Genomic DNA, 6,000 nt, shown 5'->3' on the forward strand with positions numbered 1-6,000 from the left:
CTGGTTGGTTTGGTACTCCAAAGGGAATGTGCCAAAACTCTTTTGGTTATTCTGGTACCCTTCTCAGTGTTTGCCAATGTAAATATAATTAACTGCATGAAGTACCACACTGAACTGAATTATAACACTTGGTGGAAATAAGGCTAAAGAGAAGACATTATATTGCCTTGAAAACATGAAGAAATACATGTGCAAGCTACAAATGGGTGCTAAAAATCATGCTGGCAGCTGGTGCAGTTCCACATTGCAGCATAGGGTAATACAAACCCCGGGGGTTAGGAGAGTTAAAATTGATGTGGTAGATGTGGCGGCACAACTATTGATTGCTCTGTGTTGTTTCTATTGCCTCATCTCTCATCACTTAACCAGTATCAAATATTTGTGCAAGAGCTGAGAGAGAGAGAGAAAGAGAGCCAGAGAGGTGAAACAATCCTGTTCCAGTTAGTGGGGGTGCCATGGCTACCTTACAGATCTGCTTCAGTACAACAAACGGGGGGTTCCATGGTGTTCAGCCAATATCACTTCCTCTCCTGGGAGACAGGGAACACAATGCACTCTTGGCTACCATTGATTGAATAGTATTACCCATGAATTATGGCTTTTCCTTATGTGATTCCTTGGTAACACAAACAGGCGTTTTATTGCAAATGGCATGTAGTAACTATGCCAAAACATTTAGATGATTGCACACAGGTGAGTGTCAAGGCCTGTAATGTGCTTCTATCTCTGTAACTCAAACCAAGTTGTTTGTCACCATCTGGAAAAGTAATTATAAAGCATGCTCTCTATTACTTATGCATACATAGCAATAATAGAGCATAATCCAGGATATGGAGGCAGCCTCGTGTAAAATGACAGAAAAATTATCCCAAAGGTTAAACAAATAGGTCTTGCAGACAAGATGGCTTTAAGCAGATGGCTCAACAGTGAAACACATATGCAGTTATTTCCCAAAGGGCAGGGAAAAGTCTGCCCGCACTTGGTAGTTTCAAATCATGATTCACAGCTCTTGCCTTGTCAGCCTCTAGTTAATATTAAGGACATATTGATTATTTACTATAGGTTACTTTAGGTTTTGTTAAGCTACTTTCCTGCAATTGCATGGTAAAACGCATCATGACCAAGTGAGAAAAAGATAATAACAATTTTGATTATTATTTGTCTATCAAAACATTTCAGAAGCAAGTTGAGTTATGAGTTGTGAGTTATTATTCTGGATGTTACAGTTTTGTATTATTGTAAATGTAACATATTTAAGTTAAATACTAATGGTGAGACAGTCTGAAGCACTTTATAGAAGTCACCCAGTATTCTACGTAATTCTGTCCTGCACTAAACACTTACTTTCAATATAGAATGGACAAAATGTTTGATAAACCAAAAAAAAAGTCTTCCACAAATGTGTATATATAAATATAATCATTGGTTTCCTTCATGACAGGGGTATGATCGTAAGATTATTTGTGCCACTCTGTTCAGTTTGCAACATATTCCACATGTGTTGTTAGATAACATTTGTGTTCGGATTACAAGGCAAACAGAACCTAGTGTATTGAATGCCCTGTCCTGTACGGAACTTTATAAAAAGTTGGCCTAGAAATATAGGCAAAAATGAACTCATCCATATTATATTACTCTCTGAATGCTTTTCACTAAAACTCAATGATTCAGTCAACTACACACAAAGATAGTGGTATTTCACTAAAACAGATTTCAATCACCTCATCCTTTGCAGGCTGCTCCATCGTCCTGCTAACAGACATATGGAAGAACAGACATGAAGGAAACACCATACGCCCATGACAGTGGGTCCTCGCATTCCTTCTTGCCAATCATAAGTTCAGATTCTAAATACAGACACTATGACCTCTAGAGGCCTCTGGGATTCCGTATCTCCAATTACACACACAAGACTGTGGCACAGTAACAAACACTGGTATAAATGCACTGGTTCACATGAGCTTGCGGCCATACACACACTGTTGAATGCACATGTGAAATGAAACATCCAAGCATGCAAAGAATGCAGGATGTGATGACTTTACAGTTTTGCTACAGTTATATAGGAGCAATGTGTGACATACACTTACCAGCCACTTTATTAGGTACACATGACGCCTAATAAAGTGGCTAGTGAGTGGACTTATCACTCAACAGCTGTGTACACACTTACAGCCAGGCTATAGAGAGATTTTATTTAAATCCACCAACTTTGTTTGCGCACAATGTACCGCGATAAAACTACAACCTTCCGGATTAATCTAAATTCATCAGACTGTCACAGGAGCAAATGGAGAACTGACTGTCAAGTGACGTTGTACACGCAGGGTGAGGCGAGGCAAGGATGCGATTGTGTACTTCGCTACTTTCAAATGTATTCATTGAGTCAAGATATGAGGCAAAAAAACCAACAACAACCAACATTTCCCAAAGACTGACATGTTGTGTGACTCAGCTGCGGTGAAACAATTGAGCGGTGAGTTTATTTGGACCGTGCATTTGAATGTCAGTTAAACAAAGAGTAGAAATGATTAATGGTACTTACGAGGGGATTGAGTAGAAGCTCAACGGGTATTACGCGAAGGAAGAAACTGAAGGACAACGTACCAACATCTGGTTAATGTCACTGGAGCAGGTGCGGTGCGACCGCGTTTTACTTGCACAAAGTAGCCGGTGTTAGTTAGCTTTAGCCGTTATCCTAGCCTAGCATCTTAGCTTGTCTATGCCCGTGAGGCTCGCAGACGGAGCAGGCTTTCAGCACTCGGCTCACTGGATAGCAGAGCTCTGTGTGCGGTTAAGAAAACATTAGCAGAGTGGGAGGTGGTTTTAGCTCGGGGGAGAGAGGGGGGGAAAAAAGCACAGCTCAGCAAATACAAGCAATAAAAAGCTCACAGTGGTATAATGGGCTGCGCTGTATTTGGCTGCAGTGATTTCTTTATTTACCCGTGTATAGCTGGCGCACAATAATGAATGAGAACCCGGACCTCGCCTATGAGCTTATGATAGCAACGCAGCGGGTCAGTCAGTGAAAGCGTAATGCTACCGGGATGCTAGCAACAACAAAAAAAAAATACAACCACCCCAGTTAACCACGACATCCCCCTGACTACCTACCTTTAACCGTTTTAGAAGACACTTCCTGCAGGTCCACAAACTGTGTACAGCGCTTGTTCTCACGGAGTATTCCCCCAAAAAAGAAAAGATGCCCTCCTGCTCGGTGAAGCCACACTGAACAGTGAGAATATGACTGGAAATCTGGACGCTTTCCTCAACGGTGTGGTGCTGAAGCTGTGCCTACACGCTTCTGTCGGCGTCTCGGAAATGCCTCCTCCTCCTCCGAATGTCCCCTGCAAAATAATGGCTCCTCCCGACGCTCCCACCACAACAGCACAGTAGGCAGGTGCAGATAATGATGCGCTACTAGCGGAGTGCCTTGCAATATAGTGGGCTGTATGGTGGATCCCAAGACTGTCAAATCCGAGAAGAGTCTTCTACGCATGCGTGGTTCGTGGCGTAGGGATGCACCCCCATGATACCATTGAATAGTACAATGTGGAAGAGAATGTGCTGATTATAGTTGCCAATAAAAAAATACTCAACTGTGGTAACACGCAATTTGGAGAAAAACACATTCAAATTAGACAGAAACTGAAAATGATAATATAAATGATAAATGTGAGAATGTGAAAACTTCAATTCTGGGTTTGTAACTTGCACTGAATGTTTAAAGAAGCACTGGCAGATAATGGGTTATTTGCACAGCAGCCATTTTGACATTTTAGCAAGAAAAGCACACGTGTTACTGATCACATGAATGGCTCTGTTCAGTTTTTGTACGCTTTCATAAGAGAGGTTATAATTGCTGACAAAAACTGCATATCAGTAAGGTTTCTGTCAACTATATCAATATAATGGGAACACACACTTGGTGTCCTATGAAGAGGTGAACCAGTTTAACCGAACTTTAACGTTTTTTGTGAGATTTTGATACATGGAAACAAGTAGGTATTTTTTAAAAAGTATTTTCAAATGTGAATGTGAAGTTCAGTCTGTAACTTCAGAATAGCGTAAAGACATGTTGTAATTTGCACATTATAGTCATTAACAAGACTAACTAAGTGCATTTGTGAATGTTTTTTTTTTCTTTTTCACACATGCAGCAGCATATTATTTTAATTTCTATCACCATTTAATCATTTCATATCCAAATGTTTTTACACAAATATACAATTAGATCCATTCATTCATTTTTTACTGTTTATCCTTCACGCTCAGGAGCTGTAATATGGTAACTTAAGGGACACATGGCTGATCACTAACATTGTTAGTGACTACAGGTTGAATTTTAACAAAGCAATGGAAAATTGCTTTTTTTTTAGTAGTTTAATCTAAAACACCACTCAATCCAAGCCATCATTTGTAATGATTTTCACTGAAGGATTTGGCTTAAAGTAGATGAACCATGTAAACTCAAAGACAAAAGCTTGACTGTAAATCATCTGTAAATCATGACAATGTGTTTGTTTCACAGCATATGTATTATTATAACTTACAGTTGGTCCATGTTTTACTTTATTTCATAAATATGCACAGGGCTTTCCTCTCCCAGCCTAATAGACTGTAAAATGAATGCTGTGATACAATATGTAGCAATGGCATTTACAAGGATCCAGCACAATAAATCACCCTGCTGTGAGGAGGCAGATAAAGTTATTGGATTTGTTGAAAATTTCACTTCAATGGGAGCTCTGTGCTCTTGGATAGCATCAAGAGCACTGAAATCATCGGAAATGTCTAATGTCACAGACTTTGGTTCGGACCAACTTTGTGTCCAGTCCAGGATGTAAAACATCCTTCTTCTTCTCAGCTTTGTACTTCAGCTTTTAGTTAAACCTTTATTTATTAGTTTCCCTGTTTATGTATACATATTTGACAGTTTTACTGATATATTCTATTATAAGTGGGATTGCAAAAGAAGTGTATTTATGGTAAATCGATTGTCATAGTAGTTGAAATCAAACGTCAGTCAAGTTGTGGTACAGAGTAGTGATAGACACAGCACAACGTCAGAGTGACACAATACATTGTCACAGCATGTCAGCTTGTCACTCACTGATGCTCTTAAAGCGACACAGCACCTGTTTAACCACCAGTGCAGTGGCCATTTCGTGTTAAAAAGAGGTGATGCACGGTTGTGCAGTCTTCCTCAGTATGTATTCAGATTTTGGATTTATTTGTCACTTTCAACACCTCATTTTACACTAACTTCCAACATAATTCTAGATGTTCAGACATTCAATTAGAACATTGAATTTATCATTTCAAATTCTCATTCACACTAATTCTGTGTAACATGCCAGATTGGCTTCAGCCTGGACAGAAGGCAGCAGTCCCACCACCATTTCTTCAGAAATGTCCTCCTCTATTTCTGTCTGATATTTTTACTGGGTTGCTTTTATTTTAATACACTCTATATCACCGGGTTTTATTTTGATATAAAATGTGTCTGTTTTTTTTTTTTATCTATCACTTTCTCATCTCGCCCTGCGATGGACTGGCGAACTGTCCAGGGTGTACCCCGCCTATCGCCCAATGTAGCTGAGATTGGCACAGCCCCCCCCGCGACCCTCTGGTGGAGGATAAAGCGGTTAGATGGTGACTGACTGACTTTCTCATCTCTTGCAGAGTTATTTCTAAATGTTCCCATATCAAATGCATACATAGATTTACAAGTTTTCTTCAGTTTCTGAGTGGAGGAACATACAACTCAACAAATATATAAATGCAACACTCATTTTCCATGAATAGCAGTAAAACCTGTAAGTTGTAAGTTTTCTACAGGAAAACAAAATGCTTTTCTTCGCCAATTTGGTTCACAAACTTGTTAAAGTCTGCATTAGTAAGCACTACGCCTCTACTAAAATAATCCATCCACCTGGCAGGTGAGACGTCAAGAGGTTGATTAAAGACCATGTTTATTGCACAGGTGTGCCTTAGACT

The 6,000-nt window shown here is 39.7% G+C and overlaps 1 protein-coding gene across 3 annotated transcripts in view; it reads right to left on the reverse strand.

The window, feature by feature from the left end:
• Positions 1-3,453, reverse strand: part of ctnna2 (catenin (cadherin-associated protein), alpha 2) — a 249,467-nt gene extending 246,014 nt beyond the window's left edge. Inside the window, exon 1 of one of the 3 annotated variants that reach the window (XM_044029247.1) lies at positions 3,115-3,434. The gene's annotated coding sequence lies outside the window, so the exon portion shown is untranslated. Of the gene's footprint in view, positions 1-2,545; positions 2,775-3,114 lie in introns of those variants that run through there. The other 2 variants (XM_044029249.1, XM_044029250.1) reach the window with 2 other exon arrangements.
• Positions 3,454-6,000: the final 2,547 nt, after the last annotated feature.

The sequence above is a fragment of the Solea senegalensis genome, linkage group LG6 (genome assembly GCF_019176455.1).
Source record: "Solea senegalensis isolate Sse05_10M linkage group LG6, IFAPA_SoseM_1, whole genome shotgun sequence".
NCBI classification, from domain to species: domain Eukaryota; kingdom Metazoa; phylum Chordata; class Actinopteri; order Pleuronectiformes; family Soleidae; genus Solea; species Solea senegalensis.